The sequence below is a fragment of the Cheilinus undulatus genome, linkage group 15 (genome assembly GCF_018320785.1).
Source record: "Cheilinus undulatus linkage group 15, ASM1832078v1, whole genome shotgun sequence".
NCBI lineage: Eukaryota > Metazoa > Chordata > Actinopteri > Labriformes > Labridae > Cheilinus > Cheilinus undulatus.
In genome coordinates this window covers 28,519,303-28,529,012 of record NC_054879.1, presented here as the reverse complement: position 1 = coordinate 28,529,012, position 9,710 = coordinate 28,519,303, and the positions used below count along the sequence as shown (strand labels likewise).

The window sequence follows — 9,710 nt, the reverse complement described above, 5'->3', positions numbered from 1 at the left end:
CTATAAAAAATGCCCCATTTAGTGCCCTTCCAGTGGACACACCTGGAGTAACTGCCACATATTTGCCCTCTTAATCAACCAAATTTGAAAGAGTGCTCTCTTTGTCAAACGTTGTAAAATTTATAAGGGCTTTTAAGGATTCTAGCCAGTGGACAAAGTGCCTTGTGGATTCTCTGGCTGGATTAAATTTGACAAAGTGCCCTCTGTAGTGCCCGTCCACTGGATAAAACATGATGAAGTGCCCTCTTTTGTTCCCCGTTAATGAACAGAATTTTTAAAAGTGCCCCTTTTCTGTTAACTTGTCAAAAGAAAGTACTCATTAGAATGATCTTCAGGTGAAAAAACATGACAAAGTGCCCTCTTTAGTGCCCTAAAAGTGGATAAAACAACGTAAAGTGCTCTCCTTGGTGCCCTGTAAGTGGACAAAGTTTGACAGCGGGATATTTAGGAGGATCAAGTGCCCTCTTTAGTGCCATGTCAGTGTGCAACATTTTTAAAAGTGCTCTGTAGGATGCTCTTACAGTAGTATGACAAATCTTAAACTAACAATTTTACTTGAAATGTGTTGTACTGTAACATTTTGTGCCGATGTTCCACTGCTTACAGCAGGTGCACTTTTTAAAAATAATTTTTACCCCTGCCCCTTAAAAACATCCATATTCTGCCACTTGTGTAAAATGTGTAAAAATCACAGGGGTTTCTAAACAGCCCTGCTATAAGGCAATGCTTGTGTTCAAGTGTTTTGAACAATCGCTCCATATCTGAGCCATCCAGCAGATAATGAGCTGCACTGTTAGCAAGCACTTACAGACAAATGACCACAATGTCTCCCTCTCAGAAAGCACTCACAGTTCTAGACTTCCATTGAAAAACACTTTCTTTGACTTGGCAAACATCCTCAATGGATGTTTGTTCATAAGAGCGTCCATTAATTCATAGTGAGGGATATCCTGTTGTGAGGAATACCATTACATCGGTAATATTCAAAGAGTAGCTGATCATTTTGCACATTATTCATGCATGTAATGACAATGAGAGCTTCCCCAGCAGCTGTTAAAGTATCTCAAGGGAATAGTGTGTTGCTTTTGTAGAATTGCATGATGGCCATGCCATTAATACGTTCACTAGCTACAAGTAAATCTGGTCTGTGAGGCAGGAAGTTGACTTGATAATTCTGTTAGTATTAGCTTATTTAAAAATCAAATTATAGTGTAACTGTTTTATTTAATGAATCGGTTCCAAACCAGTATGAATGTATTGTTATATGAATGAACATGTTGGATGTTCAAGTTTCATATTGGTTGGGATATACCGTCCTCCAAATGCTCTCCCCTGTGCAGTTGTAAATCTAGCAGAAATCCCAGCAAAGTATACAAAGTCAGAGTTGCTGATAATGAGAGACTTAAATCTAGATCGGCTATGCCATGCCTCTGAAGGTTTTAGGACCACCTGTGATGATCTTAATATCACACATTTAATCTCTGAGCCCACTCATCCAAATAGAAAAAATCCTGATGATTCAACATTTATTGATGTCATTTTAACGAACAGGCCACACTAAGTACTCCTCTAGTGGTGTTTTTCCCCAGGATATCAGTGACTATTGTCCAATCGTCTGCATCAGGGATGAAAGGGCTATTAAAGCACCACCTTGTTTTATTACTCGATGAATTTTTAGAAATGTTATTGAACAAGAATTTTTAAATGAGCTTCTTTTAAGTGACATTTTAAATACCTCTTACATCCCTGATCAAGATCATGCACTCACTTAATTTTCTTCAACATTTAATTCTGTTTTAAATAAGCATGCCCCCCTTAAGACACTTAGAGTAAAAAAACAGAACAAATCCTTGGTTCTCTAATGAACTGTCAAATGAGCTGCGTATCAGGGACAAAGCATGGAAAAAAGCCAAAGAGACAAATTCACTGAGTAATTGGTAGCAATTTAGAAAGCTCAGGAACAAATGCACTCCTTTGATTAAGAAAGCAAACTCAAATTACTTTATCAATCTATTAACTGATAGTAAAAACCACCCTGCAAAATTTTGGAAGACAGTAAACTCTCTAAAATCCTGGTCAGTTTCATCACTTCCTCGCTGTATTGCCACTGACAATGGCCCTATCTCAGACCAGCAAGAAATGGCTCATGTTTTTAATCTCCATTTTATCTCAGCTGGAGATACTTTCCTGACCTCAAATGCATCTACAGGGCTCTTTGAAATGCCTGAAGATGACTTTTATAGATTGAATGATAGACTTCTTTCTTCCCTTAGAGAACGCATGGAGGAAGAGATACTCCATTCCTTACTATCCATGAATACCATTCAGTCTACAGGGAGGATCATCTTGACCCAAGACTTTAAAAACTTGCTGCTCCACTAATCACAAGGCCAATAACTTATATTTTTAATCTATCGTTTTAACTGGTATTATTCTTAAAGTATAGAAAGCTGCACATGTTTTACCTTTATTTAAAGGGGGTGACCCAAATGATTTTAACAGTTACCGGCCAATTTCTAAACTTTCAATGTCTGGCAAAGAGTTTTGAATCACTGGTTAATCATAAATTACACAATTTTCTATCCATAAATAATATCCCTACCCCCCATCAACCAGGATTTAGACCGGGTCACAGCACAATATCTGGGTGTCTCTTGTAATAAATGATATAGTGAGCTCTGTTGATAAAAGTCATAAATGTGCTGCCCTTTTTGTTGACCTCTCGAAGGCCTTTAATACAATGGACCACTCCATCTTGTTAAGCAGACTGTCTTCTGTCAGCTTTGATGTATTCACTTATAACTGGTTCACTATTTATCAAACAGGACTCAAGTTAGAGTTGCTGATAATGTCAAGTCATCTTTTATAGAGATCAGAAAAGGTGTACCACAGGGATCTATCCTTGGGCTGCTTTTATTTAGATTATATATAAATTATATCCCAAATAAAATAAAAAATTCTAAAATTCACCTGTACGCTGATTATACTCTATTGCGCCTTCTAATGGCCAAGCCCTGTCACTGCTACAAATGGATTTAAAATCCTCCCAACAAGCTCTTATCCACCATAAACTCATGCTGAACCCCCAGAAAACAAAATACGTTTTTCACTGGACAGATCATTGAACCCCATCTTGCACTGTCAACATTAAATAATATAGACACAGTATATAACTCAGTATACAACACAAACAAGAGGCCAAATCAATCTAAATTGAATTAAAAAAAAACAAACAAACAAAAAAATAAACAACACAATTTCCTCTGCCACTGCAGGACATATTTAACTTAAATTTAAAGCATGCATGTTAACTAAAATAATTTAACACATACTAGTCCCTGACCAGCTGACCTCTGTCGTCATCAGGGAAGATGGCAGGATTGTCCCAGTCCATGTGTGATGGGGGCCCTCTCCTTCCTCAGGCAGGCCACATTGTGGAGGACAGCACAGGCCACAGTGATGTCACATGCCCTCAAAGGGCTGACCCTTAAGTCTTGAAGAGAGTGAAAAGGCCAAAGGTCATTTCAATCCAGGTCCTTGTCCTGGCATGGGCATGATTGTAGGCCTGCTGTGCTTCCTGGGGGTCTGTGAATGGTGTCAGGAGAAAAGGCTGGCAGGCATACCCCCTGTCCCCCAGCAACACACCAGAGAATTCACCTGTCAATACAAAATCTCATCAGCACAACCTCATAATAGAGTGACATTCTTGACACAGCCATGATGTAAAAAGTGGTTATTAATAGAGGTTGTGTGGCTCACCTTGTGATAGGTGCTGATAGATTTCAGAGGTCCGAAAGACTCGGGAGTCATGGACCGAGCCAGGCCACTTTGCCACAACATTGCTGATGAGAAGGTCAGCATTGCAGACCATCTGAAATTATAAGATGAAGACTATTTAAACCAATCAATGCACAGTGGTCATTAACTGACAATTTGGAAAAAGTCATGTTCACCTGAACATTAATGCTGTGAAAGGATTTCCTATTCACAAAATCCACTTCATGGGCACCTGAGGAGGATTTTATCTTGATGTGCGTGCACTCTAATGCACCAGTGACATTGGGGAAACCTGTAACACAAAGCAATGAGTATCCTACTATGACTGTTGACAGTTGTCCTGTAATTTGTAGTTTCTCTTACCTGCAATCCTATAAAACTCCTCTTTGATGTCGCAGAGTCTTCTGTGGCCAGGGAAGGAGATGAAAACATCTGAAAGTGCTTTAACAGCCAGACACACACTCCATATTATTGTGCGGCAAATTGTGGCCTTGTTCAGTCCTTCTGCATCCCCCACTGAGTACAGGAAGCCTCCACCTGCAAAAAAGCGCAAGTCCACACAAACCATCTGCTCGACACTCAGCGCATGGCTCCTTGCTGTGCGGTGTTTGATCCTGGGACCCAGCAGTCTGCACAGATACCTGATGCCATCTCCAGAAAACCTGTATCTTTCATATAGGTGGTCATCAGGGAAAGCCAGTTGGTCTAACCGGTCCCCGAAGACCCTCTCTTGCCTGAAGGCTCTCCTGAGCATGAGTGCTCATCCACCACATCTTGCAAGAATGGGCACGCCATTGTTAGAGCAGGAAGGAACACACCATTTGGGCCTTCATATAGGCTATTGGCTCACTTGATGTTAAGAGGAACACCTTTGTACCCTCACGCCTCACAAGCTTCAAACGGTTATTTAGTAATGATACCTTTTTTTTAGTCATCATGCTACCTAACCTGACATGCCAGATGGATGTGTTTCACACATCCATCTGGGAAAGCTTCAATAGGAAACATCTGAGAAAAGGCAGAGGCTTTAAAAAAACTCGGAGGGTGATTGGATGAACGTTCTGTCTGTCACATCTCTACGGGCCAATCAGAGCAACAAAACACATGAAGTAGCCGCTATCAAGCTGCGCGTGCGCAGCTACTGAGGAATATCGCGAAACATGGCGACTATAGACATGTAAGTACTCGACTTCTATCGTTTTTGAAAAGAAAACAACTCACTGCTGTTCTTTGTTTTTCTTTTAACGAAGAAATGTTGTCAAGTTCTGATAAAACTGGTGCTTTAGCGGCATCCACACTAATCTCTTCCTCCATAACTGTACCAGCTCTTGCTGCTGCTTGTTAAAGTCACGAAAGTACTGCCCCTCGTCGCTGATTGGTCCTGTCACTTTCTAACCAGGCCCAAACAGTTCAGATGGGAGCTTTGCAAGATGGATTCACCAGTGAAAAACAAGGAAATGGGGGCGTATCCATCTGCTTTGCAAGGTTACATGACACCTATCACCTTAAAAAAGAGATAACTAATTAAACTGTTCCCTCTACTCACTTTTTATTGCCATAAGGTGTTTTAATATACACTATCTGGGAAATTGCATTTTAGGGTACATTATGTGCTTTTCTAGCCTTAATAATACAGCCAGTCTTTCAACTTCCAATGATAGAACTTAGGTAGGATGACAGATGGAAATTCCAGTCTGTGTCCCTAGTGTCATCTCTATGGTAGCCCTAACTGTGCATACATTAAACAAACAGACACCACCAAAATTCCATTTGACCTTTCTTTTTGTTTCATTTTTTTGAAGATGTGTCATCTTCTCGCAGCTGGGGGAGGAAAGGGGAATAATGATTAATACATTATTTATGTTACAGTCAGCATACAGTGCATTGAAGGCATAACTCACCTCCCGCTCAAGTTTTTCAATTCTAGGACCAATTTTCTCATTGCCCTCCTTTTTATTTCGGACTCCAGTGAGAGGTCTTCCATCTTTTTTTTTCTTATGTCCACCTCTGCCAGTTGTATTTGCCACCATAGATAGTTTGCATACAGCTGTCTGATAGCTTATGAGTTCTGTTAACATATGAAAATTAGCCCAACAGGAATTTTGCATTATGAGAATGTCCTTCCATTAATACTCACTATGTTGCCAGGCTGGCTTTCTCCCTGCACAGCATCTGGGTCCTGTTACAGAAACAAAATTTTGTGTGGTTTCAGGTTTGGTTGGCCCTCCCCCCTTGGAGGAAAGTTCCACCCTCCTCTCCATATGCTCCTCTCAGCTGGTAGCTGAGACAACAGGCAACATAGTACATAGTAGACAACAGGGGGCCCAGTACAGACCCTTGAGGCACCCCCTTCTAAATTCTTAGTACCTTAGAGGTAACAACCTCTAATTGAACAGTCTGTGTTCTATCAATCAGATAGCAGACCATCTGACATTATTAACCATATTAACATAAATGAAATAAAGGTTGCTCAATTCTCTTAGAAACTTAGCTGGCAGTGAAAGAAAGTGAATGAAACAGTGAAACAAAACTGCACTAACTTGGCTGTGTGTAAAAGTGCCCTTACACAAGGACAGGAGGAGAGAGAGGGAGAAACCTACTTTTATCTTTCGCTCCAGTAAACATCACTGTTTATCAGAGGACAGGAGAAAACACACTGCAGGCTTTTGAAGCGCAAATGTTTTGAAGAATGTGCATAATTTATTTTGCAAAATCGCACAGCTCTTGATGTGCATAGAAATGCGTGACAAAGTTCTCCACTGTATTATTTGCATTTTCATGCCATTTGTTGGCGTCGCCCTTAATGTGCAAAGGCCTTAAGAATGAAAAAAATCATACTACTATAATTGGCAATGCATATGCCAGGCTATCTGTGTCAATTTGCATGCCACACTGTTGCTCCAAATGTCCTTTAGAATCCCTTCAGTGCATTATGGGTCTTCCCCGAGATCTCCTCCCATCTGGGTGTGCCTGGAAGACCTTAAAGAGAGGCACTCAGGAGGCATCCTGATCAGATGAAGTATGGTAACTTAACCACACAGAAACCCAGTGGCCAGACTTTGATTATGCAGCAGTCACACTAGTATGCAGGTGAAGGCACTGTACTGGATATAAATGGACACAGCAAAGTAATTCAGCAACACATAAGCAGCCTCTTACTTGTGATCACACAAGAGTGTGATTAGAGTCTGGTGTCCAACTAAGTCCAGAAGTGAACTTTCAGGTGAAGCTGGGTGCACATTTGTATAGAAGGTCAAAACTGACAGTAATACATTTTTTGAAAATATTTCCTATGTGAGGACAAGGCCTAACGCTCAGTCCCTGTTATCAGCCTGGTGTTGCCAAATGTTTTGACTAGTAAAAGCAGGTCTCATTTAGAAGGTTCTGTGCGGCGCAGTCATCCTACATGGAAATTGCAGGTTAGAATGATTAAAGTCCTGTCTTATATAGAAGCCTGTCACATGGTCATTTTATAGACTGAAGTTTATAAAAGCATTGAAGTCCATCACCATCAGATAATAATGCTGTTTTTCTGTGATTTACTTTCAGCTATGTTTGCAAAATCTTCAGAAACAAGCACGTTATGATAGGAAAACTACCACTTTGATCTTGGGTTATGGTTATGTGCCAGTTTTTTGAGAAAGCAATTGGAAATAAAATATCCCAGCAAACTAGTTAAAATCAAATAATGGATGTATTTCTGCTTTTGTTGTTTGTTTTGTTTAGTGTTGCCAGAAGTGTAGTCGAGCACCAACTGATGACCGCTTTCATGATTTGAGACTGATTGTGATAGAGAACTTAATTTTAAAAGTTACACATCACAAAATCTATTGTTGGCTTCCATGCTTGTTACACTGAAAGAAATGTTGTGTTTGCAAACAGGGGGGCCAGAGTAAAAGACAATTATTCCTCTCAGTAACACAGCATGAGGTAAGGTGCATATCAGGAACAAGATACTGTATGTGTTTGACTGTAGAGTGAACGTGTTGACATAATGATGTGACTCACAGTTTCTGTTGAGGTAATATGTAAAACATCTATGTTTTAATATGGAAATATGATAGATAAGCCTTAACCCTCTATTGCATGACTTTTTATTTTTTTGAGAAAAAAATATTTCACCCTACTTTTTGGTAGCTTGGGGGTCCTTATTGAGAGATCAACCAAAAAAATTTTCCCACCACCACCCATACTCCAGATTTTGGTTCGTTGCCTCAGGGCAACAATGTGCAATAAGGGTACCAAAACGTGATGGTTTACAATATATACAAAATAAAACAAATAAGCAGTTTATAAAATAAATTACATTATATTTTAACAAGCAGCACATCAAAAATCAATGTTATGTTCATATATTCAATAATCAAGCATTTATTTATTCCATTCCATTTACTATTTATTTATTGATATACCACTGTATACTACTACTATGATAGTAGTAGTATTGTGGTCACCTATACAGTATACTGCTACTCTAGGGAATAAATATTTATTATCTAACTGACCTTCTACATATGTGATGGCAAAAGAAATATTAATCTGAACCTAACTGTGAAGTTTCTTGCTTTTTAGAGCTTAAACTGCATTATACACATGTTTAGCACTTTCCCCATAAAGATGGACTCAGATCAATTACTGAAGGACAGAATGGTTCCCCCCATGAAGACTCCATGTTTTTAACCCTGCTCTACCCCTGTATTACATTTTTTATAAGTGGGCAAAGCCTAGTGTGAGGAAACAACTGTCCTTTTTTATGCCTTTGTAGGTCTGAATGCATGTTTGCATGGGGGAGTTAGTCTGCTCATGTCAGTAGAAGGGATGCTGTGTGTCTGAATAATGTGATAGTTGAACATGTTTCAGTCCCAGTGTTTCTTTGCAACGTTATTTGGTGTAGAACCAAGAAAAGTTGTTACTGTGGATGCAGTGCAGTTGCAGTGGTAGATATAAACAGACCATCTCCTGTAAAAGACAGTCAATCATATGGAGTCACAATAGGACTTCTCCAGCCTTCCAAAAAAAGGACTCAGAACACTGGCATCTACACATAAGCCATAGCTAACTCAGTTATATCAAAAGTGATCTCTAACTGGCTAATGGCAACTTTAAAATACTCGTTATTATATTACTAATCACTAATAACAGTGATCTGAAAACTGTAACATAGTGCCTCTCAGTCCTGGTCCCTGGGACCCTTTTTCGCTTCTTTTTCATTGATTTATTTGATTAATTGGATTTACAACAAACTGATCATTTGGTTCAGATGTAATGAAGAAGACAAGCATCTAAACATGCAGGGTGGGATGTCTTCAGGGCCAGAGTTGAAAACCACTGCTTCATCAAAATGACTCTAACGGTAGTGGCCTAACTGCACAATGTTGCCCTCAGGCAATGAACCAAAAAACTCATTTTTTGTAACTAAAAAATATCATAATATGTCTATTAACAATAAAAGATACTTCCTAACATATTGATGCACATGCACATATTTTTATTTATGAAGTTATTTCAATGTAATCATGTGAAAAAACAGTATTTAAATTGCCGATCTCTGGCGCCGCATCCTATGCCATTTTGGCTCCAAAAAGTGATGCCCCGCCCCCCTATAAAATATCACAACCACTGCTAACCCTTTTATTTTTGTTAACAGTTAGTTCTTGTGATATTATCTTAAAAAAAGAACACCAAGAAACTATAGGGGGAAGTTTAATGACAATAAAACTGGTTCGTTGCCTGAGGGCAATGTTATGCAGTAGAGGATTAACTGGGAATTCTCTGATCCATCTGGAATCAAATTCATGAAACTTGTCAAATGGAACCAGCTGGTGATGTTGTTAATGTGCTCAGTGTGGAGGAGTCAAGGAATGGCTTGGTTAGTGTTTACAATTTCAGCTCAGAGAAATAAAACAACCATGATTTACTTGTGATTAAATGGC

General features: G+C 39.4%; 1 pseudogene; it reads right to left on the bottom strand.

Annotated features, from left to right (window-relative positions):
- Positions 1-3,362: 3,362 nt before the first annotated feature.
- On the bottom strand, positions 3,363-4,572 carry LOC121522216 (annotated as a pseudogene).
- Positions 4,573-9,710: the final 5,138 nt, after the last annotated feature.